The sequence below is a fragment of the Polistes dominula genome, unplaced genomic scaffold (assembly GCF_049000335.1).
Source record: "Polistes dominula isolate Pdom_NZ unplaced genomic scaffold, Pdom_raw_medaka contig_73, whole genome shotgun sequence".
NCBI classification, from domain to species: Eukaryota; Metazoa; Arthropoda; class Insecta; order Hymenoptera; family Vespidae; genus Polistes; species Polistes dominula.
Window position 1 is genome coordinate 1,013,341 of NW_028300951.1, and position 19,746 is coordinate 1,033,086.

A 19,746-nucleotide genomic window follows, 5' to 3' on the forward strand; every position below is an offset into this window, starting at 1 on the left:
GAGAGAACTATAGGTAGATATAAATAAAAAATAAAATAAAGAATATTTCATATCTATAGATGGGATATGTAGCAAGTTTTCCGAATTCTTAATAACTTCCTGTACTCGAAATTTTCAAATGAATGGAATCAATGATACATATGTAATCAAAGTGAAACATATATATATATGTGTTTGTGTGTGTGTATATATATAAGATCGATCGATGTTGGTTGGAATAATGCAAAAAAAAAAAAAAAAAAAAAGAAAAGAAAAACAAGAAACGAAGGTATAAAAGAGAAGAATCCATGTTAGGAGTTTTCTTTAACGAAGAAAATGCGATAGCACGTGAAGGAAAAGTGGAGAAACATTTATTCTTAGGTGTATATATCTATATATATATATATATATATATCGAAGAAAGAAAGAAAGTAAGGGATAGAAGAGAATAGAATAAAAGAGAAGAGAAGGTAAAGTAAGGTAAGGTAAGGTAGGGTAAGGTAAGGTAAGGTAAGGAAAAGGGTAGGTATGTTGGCAGGTATTGTCGAAGTAGAAGAAAAGAAAAGTAGAAGTAAAAGAAGAAGAAGAAGAAAATACTCCGTCTGGTTTATTCGTCCCACACAACCCACCTTACCCTACTCCACCTACACCTCACCCTACATCTTCCTCTAGTACCCACCCACCCACTCACCCACCTTCCTTTAACCGATACACGATATCTTCTTCTAATAATACACATCTGTAGTATCCGATGCAGCCACGATAAATATACGATGCGAATAAAGCAATACATCTGCTTATCGATTTTCATCGCAAATGTGAATCTTAAAAATAGGTTTTTCCACCCCCCACTCTTTGTTGAAGAAAGCACACAAGAGTTGGAAGAGATGATTGAAGAGAAAGAGAGAGAGAGAGAGAGAGAGACGAAGAAAGAAGGCTCGCGGCACTTTGGCTAAAAGAGTAGACTAGAAAGGGAACGAGAGAGAGAGAGAGAGAGAGAGAGAGAAAGAGAGGTGGGTGGTGGTGATGTAGGGTGGGGAAAGAGGGGTTCATTTTTCAAACGGAAGGAAAGAAGGAAGGAAGGAAGGAAGCTAGGCAGGCAGACAGACACAGGCATGGAGGGAGGGAATTTAAGAAGGACGAATAAGGGTTCGCTGAACATCGAATTAACTCTTCGGAGCTTCTACCGTGAGTAGCGATAACTTGGAAAAGAGAGAGACAGAAAGAAAGAGAAAGAGAGAAAGAGAGAGAGAGAGAGAGTTTTCCTTCTAAGGAAAATCAAAAGGCGTCTTTTACTAAATTCGTTGGCAGACTAAGAAAAGAGAATGAGATAGAGGAAGAAAAAAGGGATGAGGGGGAGGGGGGGCGGTGGGGAGAGGGAAGATGCAGATGTTTAAAAGAAAGATGAAGAAAAAGAAGAAGAAGAAGAAGAAGAAGAAGAGATTGGGATGAAAACGAAGCTACTTTGAAAGAAGGGAAAGACAAATGTTAACTTAAAAATTTCATTCGATGTTAAGAGAACAACTTGAACAAAAGAGAGAAAAATTGAATCTTTCAATGATTGTTAAACGTGTAATGAAATAAAAAAATAAAGAAAAAGAAAGAGATAGATAGAGAGAATGAAAGAGAGAGAGAGAGAGAGAAAAAGAAAGATTGAGAGAAGATGATCGAAGGGAAAAGAAAAATAAGGTCTTCCATAAAAAGATGAAAATATTATAGATAAGATGGTATTTACGTATTAACGCCATCGCAGCAAAAATTCCGCTAATACGCCAATAAAGAGCAATCTTGTTGTTCGCATACAACAACCTTGTAGTTTGCACACAGCAACCGTCAGGGTTTCGACAGGGTTCCGTCAGGGTTTCGTCAGGTTTACGTCAGGGTTGCGTCAGTGTTATCGTGACACTATCAGATGAAAGTTAATTTAGACTGTTTTGAATCTATGTTAAATTCTATATCGGCCTATTTTCCACTGAAATCCGATTGACTACTTTTTATAAATAAAATGTTTTGAATTTTGAAAGTTTTTAAATTTTAAATAAACTTATTTATTCTATGATTTGTCGCAACAATTTAAGTTGTAGATTGGCGCATTAGTGGAATCTTCCTGCTTTAGCGTCAATATTTAAATACCGATAAGATATATATATATATATATATATATACATAACCTATACATATACAATATATTATAATATATATATAAGAGAGAGACAAAAGAAATACCTGAGTGTTCGGGATAAAAATCAAAGATGACGACGACGACGACGACGACGACGACGACGACGATAACCACGACGAAGAAGAAAACGAGAAATATCTTAAAGAAAAGGAGAAAAGAGAGAAAAAAAAAGAGGATAAAACGGATTCGATTGCTCGGTTATTTCTGGTTCTTTCGATGATCACCAGATCGAAAGATACGTTCTCAGCTTTTATCGTCTACACAACGTAATAAACGCGCTTCTAACTCGAGTACCCGATCTCATTCACGACAGGCTCGAACAAAGATACTGACTTGAGGAAAGAGAACTCTCTCTCTCTCTCTCTCTCTCTCTCTCTCTCTCTCTCTCTCTCTCTCTCTCTCCCACCCACTCGAAGATAGAAACGAGAGAAAAAGTGGAGAGCGTACCGATCGAAAACTCTCTTTATCTCTCTTTCTCTCTTTCTCTCTCTCATACTTTCTTTCTATTCTTGTCTTCTTCTTACGTACTACTACGTATCTATATTTCTTTTCTTTTCTTTTCTTTTTTCTTTTTTCTTTACTTTATTTCTTGATTTCTTTCTCATTCACTGTCCTTTTCTATCTGACTCGTTCTCTTTCTTTCTCTCTTCTCTCTCTCTCTCTCTCTCTCTCTCTCTCTCTCTCTGGCAAAAGCGTATCTTGGACAAAGGTCAAAAGTGCACGATTTATCTGCTTCCAAAGAATTTACATCGACGTTACAGTCAAATCTCTTCTCCTACCCCTCCCTCACTCCCAACTCCACCTCATCCTCATCCTCACCCTCTTTCCCCTACTCCTTCTACCACTTCTTCTACTACATCTTCTACTTGTGTTCTTTCTTTATATTTTTCATTTTTATTCGGATTCTTTGAAGTTTGTTTGGTTTTTTTTTTTTCTTTTTTTTTTTTTTTTATTATTCCCTCCCTTTTTACAAAACGCAATTCCATTTCGATCGACTGTGATAAAGTCCTCGTCGATTTTCTATGTTCGATTGACTGTTGTTTACATGTGTGGGTATATATATAATATACTTAAGTATAGTTACTTATGTGAATATGTATTTGTGTGTGTGTGTGTGTGTGTATGTGTGTTAAGGTTAGATATATCTCTAACATAAGCAAGGAAAAAGCAACTATTACTAACAACACATAAGAGTACATGTTTATTGTATATTATAAAAGCATCCTGACGTTCCAATCTCCTTTTTTCTCTTTCTCTCTCCAAGGGGCCACACACCACCCTGAAAACCAGTCGATTTTCAATAAGAGAAAACTTGACATTTCTTTCTTAAAATGGTCACACCCGATAGATTTTTCTTTTTTAAGAAATACTGTTATTTGGTTGTTCAAAACATAATTTTGCTTTTTTTAAAATAGATTGTTCTAAAATTTTTATATTTTTTGTTTCTTTTGTTTTTTGTTTTTTTATAGATCGACAAATAATTGATTTCAATAAAAATAAAATATTATTATTAAACGACGAGAGTAGTATCGATAATAATGAATTTCCGGTCGAGATGTACGCACTATCTTTGTACGATTTATTTATGAACATCGTTAAAAATGGAAAATCGATTCTCTTCATTATTTTACAATCGATTATCCGAAATCATTTGGCTATCACGGATACAAAACTAATCAATTATTATTTTGATAAAATCGTTGTTCTACTCATTTTGTAATTCATTTAACAGATAGACATTTTGAACATTTTTATAAGGAAAAATAAAAAAAAATTCAATTGATCAATCATACAGTTTATTGTCATAAATTTCTCCCCAAAAAATCGAAGACATTCAAAATACATCGTATTATCTTTTTATTTAAAAAAAAAAAAGAATAACTCTTTTTGCCCTATTTACAATTTTCAATAAAAATAAACATTGAAATACGTCACCGTTTACCAACCAAATTCTCCAATATAAAAGTTTACTATTTGACGATAATAAAAAAAAAAAAAAAAAAAGAAAAAACGTTTTGCAAAAACAATATTATACAGTTTTCCTATAAACCGCATGAAAACAATAATTCGCTTTATTTTTTGTTGTTGTTGTTGTAATTTTTAACTGCAACGAACGATACTTTATTTAACAAACGTTTCGTCATTTTACTGTTCTACTCTTGCGTAATTTTTATTATTATTATTATTATTATTATAATTATTATTATTATTTATATAATAACGAGTGGTTAAACTTATGCATAAAATATTATTTGTTTGTCTTATTTTTACAAAAAGCGTTTACCCATAAGTTGGACAAAAAAAAAAAAAAAGAAGAGTAAAGGTGAAAGAAAGTGAGGAAAAATGAGAGAAAATGAGAAAGAAAGAATTACACTTTTCCAACATTTAGTTATAGTTTTAAATGATGTTACTGAAACAACCTCGATGAGATTCTCATCAAACGAACAAAAAAAAAAAGTATCAGAAGGAAGAGAGTTTTTGCTATTAAAAGAAAAATCGAAATAAAATAAAATAAAATAAAATAAAATAAAATAAAATAAAATAAAATAAAAAGAAGAAGAAGAAAACTCGTAAAGACCTTGGAATGTGTTTTTATACCAGAAACATACTTTAACGAATTGAATGAAAATAAATAAACACTTTTAAATGTTGCATCTCCATTTCTTCCTTCTTCTCTCTTGTACGATTTCCATGCTCCGATTGAAACCTTCCTCCTTTTTTTATTCTTTATATCTATAAAATAAAAGTGAAACACGTTCGTGAAATTACAACGAAAAAAAACAAAAAACAAAAAAAAATACAAATGAACGAAAGAAAAGAAAAGAAAAGAAAAGAAAAGAAAAAGAAGAGACAAAAATCAAATCAAATAAAAATAAATTAATCTAATTGAAAGTTAAATTTACATCTCGCAAATTTGCACACTACTTGTCGTGTTTTTTTTTTTTTTTAAACGATTAATTTCATCGTATCGAAAGTGACAAATAAAAAAAGAAATTTATAAGTTTATAAAAGTTGTGTTTTAATAAATGTATAACGAAAATGAATCGAATATAATTGAATTTAATTGATTACAAATATAGAACCGTCATTTTACATTAAAAATAAAATTAAAAAAAACATACCGTGTGCAGATCACACACGGTAGAAGTGAAACCTTTAAAGAAAACCAAACTTCGAGACGTTAATATATCGAAATAATTGAATTTGAATACAGTGCCATCTATTGAAAGAACCTTACAGAACCTAGATAATCTCTGAATAAAAATCTTTAAATTAGTAATAAAAAATAATTTACAAAAAAAAAAAATAAATAAATAAATTTCATTAAAATAAGTTGAGTAGTTTTGAAATTATTAATGGACAAACATATTGTAACACTGAATGTTTATATATAGAATTTGATTAATTAATTAATTAATTAATTAATATATAGAATTAAATAATATAAAATAAAATTATATATTGAATTTGATTAATTGATTAATTATTCTTGTTTCATCGGTTTCACGTTATTCCGTTTCACAATTTTCAAATCACCCTGATTATTCTAAAGAAGTTTCATTCATTTCAAAAAATGAATAATCATCAATTATCATATTAATTATCTCATAGTTCGGTGTGACAGAAATTAACATTTAATCATCTCGAAGAATAGTACGAATTTGAACTACAAAAAATATAAGCAAATAAAAAAAAATGAAATATAACGCGCGAAAAGAGTTAAACACCCATTAAGTGCTTTGTTCGTTAAATTTCAAACGTTTTTCTTCTCTGTTTTTGTTTTTTTTTGTTTTTTTTAAAGCACAAAAGGTGGAGTTAATAACTTTGTCCTTTGAACACGTACAATTCATACGTACAACTGTATAAACTTGAACAAAAAATAATTCAAACACACTTGTTTTTTTTTTTTTTTAAATTAGTAGTAAAATTCTGTTACTCTTTTCTGAATTTATTTATATTTATAAATAACTAAATTATTTATAATAACGTACCTTGAAATTTAAAAGGGCAAACGACATTTTCCAGAAATATCCAATCTATATCTAGGACGACATGGATTTTTACTTCTTCTCAAAAAAGGAGTGATTACAGGGCTAACTTCCATAATCCCCATTAAAAATATCAATGATAGAAAAGTAATAATGACAATGAAACGAATGGATGCCATTTTATTTATTTGTTAATACTGTTGTATGAATAATTAATTCAATATCAAAGATATTATTTGATTCTTTTCTTCCTTATTCTTAATTCAAACTAATATGATGTGTTCTCGTTTCGAATTGACTTTGATAACTAAAGACAATTAGCTATGTGCATTCACTATGAACAAATGTTATAGCAAATTAAACTCGAATATCAAATTATTATTATTATTATTATTATTATTATATCTTAACATGCTAGCCACGAAAAATGACGCATTTTATTAACTCGACCAAACGTGGTTTCCTTTTTCCTGCTTATTACATATAATTAGTGGTTTTGATATTTTTCGATGGAAGTTCTCCATTGAATAACCATTTTCGTTTAACAATAACAAAAACATTTACATCCAATTGTATAATATGTATAATATTATGTATATAATATATACATAATATATATATATGTAATAATTATTATTTATTACATTGGCACGAGTAAATTAATGCTTGATTTCATCACTACTGACCACGAACAAAAAATGTAATAAAAAAGAGAGTGCACTTATTAATTGCATTATTAAATTAAATGAATTTAACCGACGAGACAAGAAAACCTGTCCTGAACTAATAATAAAACATAGAATAAAATATACAATTTTCATGAGTAACTCCTAAAAAAGAATTACCCATGTGTTCGTCAATAATTTATTGAAATAATTACAACCAGTAACTAGTGCCGATTAGGACCTTTCATCCTTGACATGATTGAGGAGCACTGGAGGAACCTAAAATAAAAACTCACGTTTTAAGAAGTTCTGCGATGACTCCAAAACACTCCTATTTCGCAGCAAGTATTACAGTCTGATCTGACGATGAAAGACGATACTCGATTTGCCATTGAAGAAGATTCATTAAAGATCCATCGAAGAATTCATCCAACATCTTTGAAAGGAAGAGAATCACCATGGAATATTATTCAAAATCATATAAAATAAAATTGAATAAAATGTAAATACAAATGAATACTTACAATGCATTACAATGAGATGCAGCTCTATTGCACCATGGTGATGCACCACGCGTGAATTTAAAAACGCGATATAAATGAAAATAAGAAACTATAGATGAGTTTCTTATCGCAAAAATAAACGGAAATTTGATTATACGACGAACAACACTGATTCTATAATTCGCGTTTGATTTTAACTTATTATTCGCCCGATCACTGATTCTAGACTACACTAATTTAGAGACTGCATTGCACGCAGTCAAATGCAAGAAGAAAAATTTCACTCCCGGTCACTTCACATGGGCCATTTGTGCACGATTGCAATCTGAAACAGAAATAAAAAACAATAACTATTAATATCATTACTATTACAGAAAAGTATTAAAATTTTTGACGTATTATTTAATACAAAAATATACTCACTTTGATGAATGAACGATGAATGCACGATGGGTCTCCTACCCTTAGGATGACGATGAGCACACGTTTAAATCGAATAAAAGAAACTTGCGAGTTTCTTAACCGAGCAAACGAAACTTTCACATGCGACGATCAACACTGAATCTACTTGTCAATTTTTTTATATTTTATTTTAACACAATACAACACACGTGTATTTCATTGCCTACACGCACGATTGCAATGATCTTCTGAAACAGAAAAAGAACAATTAATATCATCGTCGTAATAAAAATCAATTGAAATTATCATAGAAATGTTTGATAATAAAATATACATACTTTTAGTCTTCGTTGATGATTGCAGGATGGGTATCCTACCCTTAGGATGACGATGTATAAAATAAAATTAAATAAAAAATCTACAAAACTGAAACATACTAAAGATTATATTACAATATTTCCTGTAAATCATTTCTGAAGGCAGGGCACACATTAAAACCATTGAATATTTTATCAAAAATATTCAATCGTAAATAGAAAGAACTAATTTAATAATCTATGAGAATTGATATAATTAAAAGTTAAAGTTATTAAATATTTGTGGAATTTATCAAAGTATGCAACTATTTGCTTGCAATATTACATACAAAGTATGTAATATTAGTTAAAATATTCATTAAAAATCTTTAAAGATTGTTTAAATAAAACAGTACTTGTATCAGCAATCTTAATAAAGAGTAATCTAAAGTTTTTATATCATTCTATGCAATGACAAGTTTGTTAAACTATTACAATCAAAATGATAAGGTTAGAAATAAAATTATTCAATAATTTAATACTTAGTTACTGTTGCCGGTCTTTACGTGTCGAAAGACGAAAGGGGAAAGAGATACGAAATTATGTTTATCCTTGAAAGTGTCGAACGTTGCTCGGTACTTGGTGTTCGGGGGTACTCGGGTACTCGGTACTCGGTACTCGGTGTTCGGGGGTACTCGGGTACTCGGTACTCGGTACTCGGTGTTCGGGGGTACTCGGGTACTCGGTACTCGGTATTCGGGGGTACTCGGGTTCTCGATGCTCTGTGCTCGTTACTCGGCTGTTTTTCTTTTGTTTTCAACTGTTTCTTTTCTATTTTCATCTGGAGAATTTCCTAGAAATATATGAACACATTTGACTACCTGGATATCGAATGTTTGTATTCGTTTTCTTTCTTTTTCGTTTTCTCTTTCTATCTTACACTTTTTCTATAACACTTCTTTTTGCTTTAAAATAAAGAGATAGTTAGACTTACCTAGATAGTTTAGTCATTACCCTGATGAGGAAGGAAGCACGATTCTTAGATTGAGAATATGTATTCGTATTGGATTCTCCCAATGCTCGAAAAACTAAAATAAGTAAGTAATAAAATTACATTAGTACAATATAAAGAAAATTAAATATATGAGTGTACGTGTACGAGTTATCTATACTTATGAATATATACCTATATGTATGTGTATTATGTGACAGAAATGAAATTTAATTTGATATACGATTTTTGAAGACATAATTATGAAAAATAATTAATTATAATAGCATCATTAGAGATGATGAGAAGTATTAATACCATGAAAAAAAGATAAAAATTAGAAGAAATATTATAAATTGACCGTGGTGAGATTTGGCGGGAAGCCGAGAAATGTCAACGATTACATTTTCACGGATATCTTTCAAAATTTGTATTTTTCAGTTTTGAAAACACTCACGTATAAAAATCTTCCTTTCATTTATCGTTTAATATATAATTTGAAGGTGTAAACGTTAGAAAATATCATTTAATTACCTGATATTAACAGGACGATCAAATCTGCTGCAACTACTATAGATGACAGATTCAAAATGGCGGTCACTTCTCCTTCGCGGTACGTTGGCGAAAGATCGCTGTCGTTTCATTGGCTAATTCGCTGATTTATTATTTCGGACTTGAAATGACCAATCAAAAGATTAAATGATTTTTAACTGATCATATTTTAAATGAGAATTTTTATTTTACAGGTTATCACTGGGCAGGGACGATAAAATAATTACTATAGAATGAATCATAAATATAGAAAATTCGAACGTTATAATCTTAAAATTTCATTATTAAAAATATTATTATAATTAATATATAAAGAATATATATATTATATTTTAATATACTAATACACTTTACTTTTATTATAGGAAATCTTTGTCCTCAAAGCCATTACTGCGCAGGAACAATAAAATAATTACGTTAGAATAAAAAGAATGTTCAAATCGGAACGTTATAATATTAAATTTTCATTATTAGAATTATTATTACCGTTGCACACATGTTCAACATATAAAAAATCATATAAACAACTTTCTAATCAAAGTTTTGTTACAGAGAACAATGGGTCAGTTTACAGTTGAATTTCGAAGAGGAAGGTACTCCAAAAATATATTTCGTATTTTTGAACAATAATCGATACTTCTATCGATAAATTAACAATTATTTTAATATTCTAAGACATTCTACTTATATTACAGGAAAATTAAACCTTTGAAGTCATCACTGCGCAGAAGCAATAAAATAATTACGTTAGAATGAATAAAATACTAAAATGCTAACATTATACTATTGAATTTTCATTATTAGAATTATTATTACCGTTGCACACATGTTCGAAATATATAAAATCATAAAAACAACTTTCTAATCAAAGTCTTGTTACAGAGAACAATGGGTCAGTCTATAAGTGAATTTCGAAGAATAAGGTACTCCAAAAATAAATTCCGTACTTGTGGATAATAATTGATACTTCTATCGATTAATTAACAATTATTTTAATATTCTAATACACCCTTGGTATATTACAGCATACATTAACACTCGAAGTCATCACTGCGCATGAACAATAAATTAATTACATTAGATTGAAAAGAATGTTAAAATCTAAACGTTATAATATTGAATTTTCTTTATTAGAATTATAATTACCGTTGCACACATGATCAACATATATGAAGTCATGTAAACAACTTTCTAATCAATGTTTTGTTCTAAAGAACAACGGCTCAGTCTATTAGTGCATTTCGAAGAAGAAGGTACTTCGAAAATATATTCCGTACTTTTAAATAATAATCGATACTTCTATCGATTAATTAACAATTATTTTAATACTCTAATACTCCCTTCTTATATTACAGCACTATTTAACCCAGGAAGAGTCATCACTGGGTGGGTGCGATAAAATAATTACATTAGAATAAAAAGAATGTTAAAATCCAAACGTTATAATATTGAATTTTCATTATTCCAATTATAATTACCGTTACAGAAATAATCAACATAAGAAAAATCATAAACAACTTTCTAATCAATGTTTTGTTTTAGAGAACAACAGCTCAGTCTATTAGTGCATTTCGAAGAGGAAGGTACTCCGAAAGTATATTCCGTACTTTTAAATAATAATCGATACTTCTATTCATTAATTAATAATTTTTTTAATATTCTAATACACCCTTGGTATATTACAGCATACTTTAACACTCGAAGTCATCACTGCTCATGAACAATAAAATACTTACTTTAGAATAAATAAAATAATAAAATCCTTAGGTTTTATTATTGAATTTTCTTTATTAGAATTATAATTACCGTTGCACACATGATCAACATATATGAAGTCATGTAAACAACTTTCTAATCAATGTTTTGTTTTAAAGAACAACAGCTCAGTCTATTAGTGCATTTCGAAGGGGAAGGTACTCCAAATATATATTCCGTACTTTTAAACAATAATCGATACTTCTATCGATTAATTAACAATTATTTTAATACTCTAATACACTCTACTTGTATTACAGCACTATTTAACCCAGGAGGAGTCATCACTGGGTGGGTGCGATAAAATAATTACATTAGAATAAAAAGAATGTTAAAATCCAAACGTTATAATATTGAATTTTCATTATTCCAACTATAATTACCGTGGCAGAAATAATCAACATAAGAAAAATCATAAACAACTTTCTAATCAATGTTTTGTTTTAGAGAACAACGGCTCAGTCTATTAGTGCATTTCGAAGAAGAAGGTACTCCGAAAATATGTTCCGTACTTTTAAACAATAATCGATACTTCTATCGATTAATTAACAATTATTTTAATACTCTAATACTCTCTACTTGTATTACAGCACAATTTAACCCAGAAAGAGTCATCACTGGGTGGGTGCGATAAAATAATTATCTTAGAATAAAAAGAATGGTAAAATCCGAACGTTATAATATTGAATTTTGATTATTAGAATTATTATTACCGTTGCAGAAATAATCAACATAAGAAAAATCATAAACAACTTTCTAATCAATGTTTTGTTTTAGAGAACAACAGCTCAGTCTATTAGTGCATTTCGAAGAGGAAGGTACTCCGAAAATATATTCCGTACTTTTAAACAATAATCGATACTTCTATCGATTAATTAACAATTACTTTAATATTCTAATACACTCTACTTATACTACAAATAATTTTTAGTTTCAGAGTCATCACTGCGCATGAACAATAAATTAATTACATTAGAATGAATAAAATAATAAAATCTTTACGTTATAATATTGAATTTTCTTTATTAGTATTATTATTACCGTTGCACACATGCTCGACATAAAACAAAGTCAGATAAACAACTTTCTAATTACTGTTTTGTTTTAGAGAATAATGACTCAGTCTGAAGGGAAATTTCGAGGAAGATGGTCCACCTAACATATACACAGTGCTTTTAAACTACAATACGAATTCTTTTCGATTATTTAACACTTATTTCATTATTCTAATACACTTTAATTATTTGTCAGATTATTTCAACGCATATACATTGGTTTAAACGTTACATACCTATTAACATACTTTGAATAAAAAATAATTTTAATATCAATTTATTTGTTCAGATAACTGTCTTCAACTTGATTGCGTTCCTAGATCGGAAGGTAATATAATATACTCCAATTACTTACATGGCAAATAAAATTGTATTAATATTCATTAAAAATTTCTGTTTCAGAAGCGGTTTAATGGGTAGCGGGTAAATTTTTTGTTCGTAAAGGGTGGTACCATTTACAAATAAAGAATTTACTTCAGGGATGCGACCCTGCCCACGCGAGCCATGATTCTATTTCTTACTCCCAAGGATAGAATCATGTTCATTTAACTTTTAAACTGGAGCTACCGTCTTTTTTTTCTTTTTTTTCTTTTTTGGCTTTTTGATATGCATAGATAGATATGCATGTAGCATGGGAAACTGAAGCTTCATTGTAAGGGAAGGCATCTTCCGCTAATTGTTAGACGGACCCAAGGATTCATTTCCGTAAGTTCGCAATAGTATACGGTGTTGGACTGAACATTTAGTGTAGGTTTCTCCTAAATTTAGAGTCAGTGGACTAGTCCAATCGGGGGGAAACCACTTAAAAAAAAAATCGTGAAAAGTTCCGCTTTAAAAGTTATACCCATCCCCCCTTTTCTCCTATCCCTTTTATTTTTTAACTCTTTTTTATCAATTTGTTTTCTGTTGCAGGTTGGACTATGGTGAAGAGACGACGACAGGTGGACCAAAGGAAGACCAAAGGAGGACCAAAGGTGGACCATTAAGGAATAAGAAGTGGACTTGGTAATGTAGGATAGTATAAAATAATTATTTGTTTAAATAAAATGAAAATTTGTATCTTTGTATTATTCTCTTTGTAGCATCGCACATGTGTAATAATTATTTTTAATGTATTTTCTTTATTTATAGGTTCCATGCAACAACTCATAATTGTATACTCTTTTTAATTATTGTACTTTATTTTATCTAGATTGAAAATTATGTATATATGTATATATTCTAGGGTGTGTTAGTTTTAAGTATCATCGATGATATTATTGAATTTCTTTTCAGATTACACTCCTTGTCTTTCATTTTGTATTTTTTAATATTGAAATTTTTCTCTGGTATTTTCGATAATAATTTTAACGATTTTTTGGATGGTACTCTTATGGTGGGGCCTAAGAGTTAGGTTCATTCCTTTGAATTATAATCGGATGTGAGCATTTTTAGGATGCACATCCCTCTTGGGTCTTCAGAAGCGGTTACCTCCTCGTGGTTAGACCCGGGCAATGGTATTTTACTTTCGGTATAATGTTTAACATATTTTTTTATGTGTTAAACATTCCATTGAAAGTAAAAACTAGCTAAAGACCGCTTACAATAAACGTTATAATTGTAATTAATTTCTTTTTAACTTCCTAATTAATAACTTCCATGTAATATTCTTGCAGATGAAAAATCTACTCCTGGAAGTTATCACTGCGCATGAGCGATAAAATAATTACTTAAAAATGCAAAAAAATACAAATCAGAACGTTTTCATCTTAAATTCTATTAATTAGGTTGATTATTTTAGTTAGGCAGATGCGCAACGTTCGGAAAATCATATCAACAACATTGAATGAAAGAAACCTTCATAGAGGACAATGACCTAGTTTAACAGCTGATTTCGAAGAAGACGGTACTCCTGACCTATATTCCGTTTTTTTAAAAACAATACACACTTTCTTCTAATAATTGACAATTATTATAATACTCTAATATATTCTCTTCATATTTTAGATTGTTTAAACATATATAAATTTGTTTAATCATATTAAATTATCATTAACATACTTTGAATAGAAAATAATTTCCATATGATATTCATGCAGATGAAAATTCTACCCCCTGAAGTCATCACTGCTCATGAACAATAAATTAATTACATTAGAATGAAAAGAATGTTTAAATCGGAACGTTATAGTCTTGAATTTTCTTTATTAGAATTATTATAACCGTTGCCCACATGCTCAACATAAAAAAAATAGTCATATAAACAACTTTCTAATTAATGTTTTGTTATAGAGAACAACGGCTCAGTCTATAAGTGAATTTCGAAGAGGAAGGAACTCCAATAAAATATCTCGTACTTTTAAATAATAATCGATACTTCTATCGATTATTTAACAATTATTTTAATATTCTTATACGCTCTACTTATATTACAAATAATTTTTAGTTTCAGAATCATCACTGCGCATGAAGAATAAATTATTTCCATTAGAATGAAAAAAATTTTTAAATCCAAACGTTATAATATTGAATTTACTTTATTAGAATTTTAATTACCGTTGCAGAAATAATCAACATAAGAAAAATCATAAACAACTTTCTAATCAAAGTTTTGTTTTAGAGAACATTGGGTCAGTCTGTTAGTGAATTTCGAAGAGGAAGGTACTCCAAATATATATTCCGTACTTTTAAATAATAATCGATACTTCTATCGATTAATTAACAATTATTTTAATATTCTAATACACTCTACTTATTATTACAGGAAATTTTTAACCTCAAAGTCATCACTGCGCATGAACAATAAAATAATTACGTTAGAATAAAAAGGATGTTAAAATTCAAACGTTATAATCTTGAATTTTCTTTATTAGAATTATTATTACTGTTGCACACATGCTCGAAATAAAACAAAGTCATATAAACAACTTTCTAATTAATGTTTTGTTTTAGAGAACAACGGCTCAGTCTATAAGTGAATTTCGAAGAGGAAGGAACTCCAATAATATATCTCGTACTTTTAAATAATAATCGATACTTCTATCGATTATTTAACAATTATTTTAATATTCTTATACGCTCTACTTATATTACAAATAATTTTTACTTTCAGAATCATCACTGCGCATGAAGAATAAATTATTTCCATTAGAATGAAAAAAATTTTCAAATCCAAACGTTATAATATTGAATTTACTTTATTAGAATTTTAATTACCGTTGCAGAAATAATCAACATAAGAAAAATCATAAACAACTTTCTAATCAATGTTTTGTTTTAGAGAACAACAGCTCAGTCTGTTAGTGATTTTCGAAGAGGAAGGTACTCCAAATATATATTCCGTACTTTTAAATAATAATCGATACTTCTATTCATTAATTAACTATTATTTTAATATTCTAATACACCCTTGGTATATTACAGCATACTTTAACACTCGAAGTCATCACTGCTCATGAACAATAAAATACTTACTTTAGAATAAATAAAATAATAAAATCCTTAGGTTTAATTATTGAATTTTCTTTATTAGAATTATAATTACCGTTGCACACATGATCAACATATATGAAGTCATGTAAACAACTTTCTAATCAATGTTTTGTTTTAAAGAACAACAGCTCAGTCTATTAGTGAATTTCGAAGAGAGAGGTACTCCAAATATATATTCCGTACTTTTAAATAATAATCGATACTTCTATCGATTAATTAATAATTATTTCATTACTTTAATATACTTTAATTATTTTTCAGATTGTTTCAACGCATATACATTAATGTAAACGTTACATACCTATTAACATACTTTGAATAGAAAATAATTTTAATATGAATTTATTTTTTCATTTTATCAGATAACTGTCTTCAACTTGATTGCGTTCCTAGATCGGAAGGTAATATAATATACTCCAATTACTTACATGGCAAATAAAATTGTATTAATATTCATTAAAAATTTCTGTTTCAGAAGTGGTTTAATGGGTAGCGGGTAAATTTTTTGTTCGTAAAGGGTGGTACCATTTACAAATAAAGAATTTACTTCAGGGATGCGACCCTGCCCACGCGAGCCATGATTCTATTTCTTACTCCCAAGGATAGAATCATGTTCATTTAACTTTTAAACTGGAACTACCGTCTTTTTTTTCTTTTTTTCTTTTTTGGCTTTTTGATATGCATAGATAGATATGCATGTAGCATGGGAAACTGAAGCTTCATTGTAAGGGAAAACATCTTCCGCTAATTGTTAGACGGACCCAAGGATTCATTTCCGTAAGTTCGCAATAGTATACGGTGTTGGACTGAACATTTAGTGTAGGTTTCTCCTAAATTTAGAGTCAGTGGACTAGTCCAATCGGGGGGAAACCACTTAAAAAAAAAAATCGTGAAAAGTTTCGCTTTAAAAGTTACACCCATCCCCCCTTTTTTCCTATCCCTTTTAATGTTTAACTCTTTTTTATCCCTTTGTTTTCTGTTGCAGATTGGACTATGGTAAGGAAACGACCGCAGGTGGAACAAAGGAGGACCATAAAGGAACAAGAAGTGGACTTGGTAATGTAGAATAGTATAAAATAATTATTTGTATAAATGAAATTAAAATTTGTGTCTTTATATAATTCTCTTTGTAGCATTACACATGTGTAATAATTATTTTTAATGTATTTTCTTTATTAATAGGTTTCATGGAACAACTCATAATTGTATACTCTTTTTAATTATTATACTTTATTTTATGGAGATTGAAAATTATGTATATAAATGTATATAGATTGTATTTCTATAAGTTGAAGTTATTCTAGGGTGTGTTAGTTTTAAGTATCATCGATGATTTTATTGAATTTCTTTTCAGATTACACTCCTTGTCTTTCATTTTGTATTTTTTAATATTGAAATTTTTCTCTGGTATTTTCGATAATAATTTTAACGATTTTTTGGATGGTACTCTTATGGTGGGGCCTAAGAGTTAGATTCATTCCTTTGAATTGTATTCGGATGTGAGCATCTTTAGGATGCACATCCCTCCTGGGTCTTCAGAAGCGGTTACCTCCTCGTGGTTAGACCCGGGCAATGGTATTTCACTTTCCGTGTAATGTTTATCATATTTTTATATGCTCTACATTCCATGGCAAGTGAAATCTAGCTAAAGACCGCTTATCATTAATATTATAATAATAATTGGTTTCTTTCATTTTCCTAATTAATATCATATTCACATTCCTCTCATTGTTTTACCTTAAATATTCACCTTCATATTATATTTCACATAATAATACTCGATTTATTTTGTTATAAATTTAATCATGTACATTCTTTCAGTCGATTTTTTGACGTGTAGTGCGGTCGGTTTAAAACACGTCTCGGTCGCGATCGCGTTCGCGTTCGCGTTTGTAATAAAAAACTTTATTATAGTTTTTTATTTTCGTTACCGTCTACTGGTCAACGTCATCTTAAGGGTAGGAGACCCATCGGGCATTCATCACAGAAGACTACAAGTAAGTATAAATTTTCTATCAAACATTTTGATGATAATTTTAATGTGTATTTTATATTATGACGATGATATTAATAGTTCTTTTTCATTTTTCTGTTTCAGACTACCATTGCAATCGTGCGTGTTGGCAATGAAGGGATCGTTTGTTTGCATCGTTCAACAAAATCGCGAATTAGAGTCAGTGTTTGTTCGGCGTATATAAAAATGTCGGTTTTGTTCGGGAAAAGAAACTCCGATAGTTTCTTTTATTCGATTTAAACGCGCGCTCATCGTCATCCTAAGGGTAGGAGACCCATCGGGCATTCATCACTGAAGATAGAAGGTACATTAATTTTGATATTAAACATTTAATTGAATAATAACTTATAATTTTGAAATGATAACGATGATTCTAATTGTTTTGTACTTTTATCTTATTTCAGAAGGGTGAGCAGTGTGAGTGTTTGAATTTTTTGACTGCGTGCAATGCAGTTAATAAAAATTAGAGTCAGTGTTTGTTCGAATAATTAAAGTAAAATTGAATCGCGAAGTAGAGTCAGTGCCGTGTTCGCGATAAGAAACACGTAGAAGTTTCTCCGTCGTTTGAACCGTCTACAGCATCGTCATCTTTAAAGGTTGGATACCTGTCGGGCATCATCTAAAAAGATGAAAAGGTAAGTTAACTTTTCTATTAAACATTTCTCCAATAATTTTATAAGATTTTTAAATGATAACAATGATTCTAATCGTTTCATTTTTCTTCTTTTTTGTTCACAGGTAAGACGTGTGTCGGGTTTTTGATATTTCAACTGTCCGGTATGCAGTTGTAAAAGTAGAGTCAGTGTTTGTTCGAATAAGTAAACTCAAATTTTTATCGCGAAATAGAATCAGTATTTGTTCAGTATTTATATTATATAATTTTAATATCACGGATTTAGAATCATCAATAACTGCGTGCAATGCAGTTAATTACAATAGTGTATTTGTTCGTATAAAGTTGTTTTCTTTATTTATAACAGTCGTACAGACTGTTCGCGAAAGTAGAGTCAGTGAAGTGACCGGGAGTGAAATTTTCGTGTGTTTGCATTTAACTGCGTGCAATGCAGTTTTTTTTTAAAGTAGAGTCAGTGTTTGTTCGATTAATTAAAAAGTACAATTTTGATCGCGAAGTAGAGTCAGTGATCGGGCGGGCGTGTATAAATTAAATTCAAATCATACGCGTATGTAGAGTCAGTGTTGTTCGCCGTATCAGAAAAATGTCGGTTTCGCGATAAGAAACTCATCTATAGTTTCTTATATTCGTTTACCGCGTTATTAGAGTCACGCGAGTGAGTGAGTGAGTGCAAGGAGAAGTGCATCAAGGATTTCTCCGATGGACCTGGTGGACGAGGGATGCAGCTGGGACCATTTGCTACGAAGTAGGAGTGTTTTGGAGCCATCGCAGAACTTCTTAAACCATGAGTTTTTATTTAAAGTCCCTCCGGTGCTCAATCATGCCGAGGATGAAAGGTCCCAATCGGCACGAGCTACTGGTTGTAATTTTTACCAAAAAAATTATTGACGAGCACATGAGTTTATTCCAAAAAAAGAATTATTCCTTTTTTGAAATGGCTCATGAAACTGTATATTTCATTGTATGTATGTTTTATTAGTTCAGGATAGGTCTTCTTGTCTTATCGGTTAAATTCACTTTAATTAACAGTGCAAATTAATGAATGCACTTTGATTTTTTATTACGTGTTTGATTCGCGTTTTATTAGCGGTGAAATCGAGTATTAATTTACTCGATTTCGTACCAATAAAGCATGTAATAAATGTCTTACATGCATTGCTTCGTATTTCATTTATTTAATCGCGATTTATTACGATATATCGATACTTCGATATAATAAATGAGCAAGAAGACAAACCAAATTCGCGAACGGATAGAC

General features: G+C 29.9%; 2 long non-coding RNA genes across 2 annotated transcripts; both read right to left on the reverse strand.

Annotated features, from left to right (window-relative positions):
- Positions 1-2,223: 2,223 nt before the first annotated feature.
- Positions 2,224-6,502, reverse strand: LOC149032613 (uncharacterized). Its single transcript, XR_016176387.1, has 2 exons — positions 6,154-6,502; positions 2,224-4,894 (listed from the first exon to the last, which is right to left on the reverse strand). It is a non-coding gene; the product is annotated as an uncharacterized LOC149032613 (long non-coding RNA).
- A 612-nt stretch (positions 6,503-7,114) lies between these two features.
- LOC149032614 (uncharacterized) lies at positions 7,115-9,569 on the reverse strand. Its single transcript, XR_016176388.1, has 6 exons — positions 9,542-9,569; positions 9,011-9,104; positions 8,059-8,869; positions 7,742-7,968; positions 7,340-7,643; positions 7,115-7,251 (listed from the first exon to the last, which is right to left on the reverse strand). It is a non-coding gene; the product is annotated as an uncharacterized LOC149032614 (long non-coding RNA).
- Positions 9,570-19,746: the final 10,177 nt, after the last annotated feature.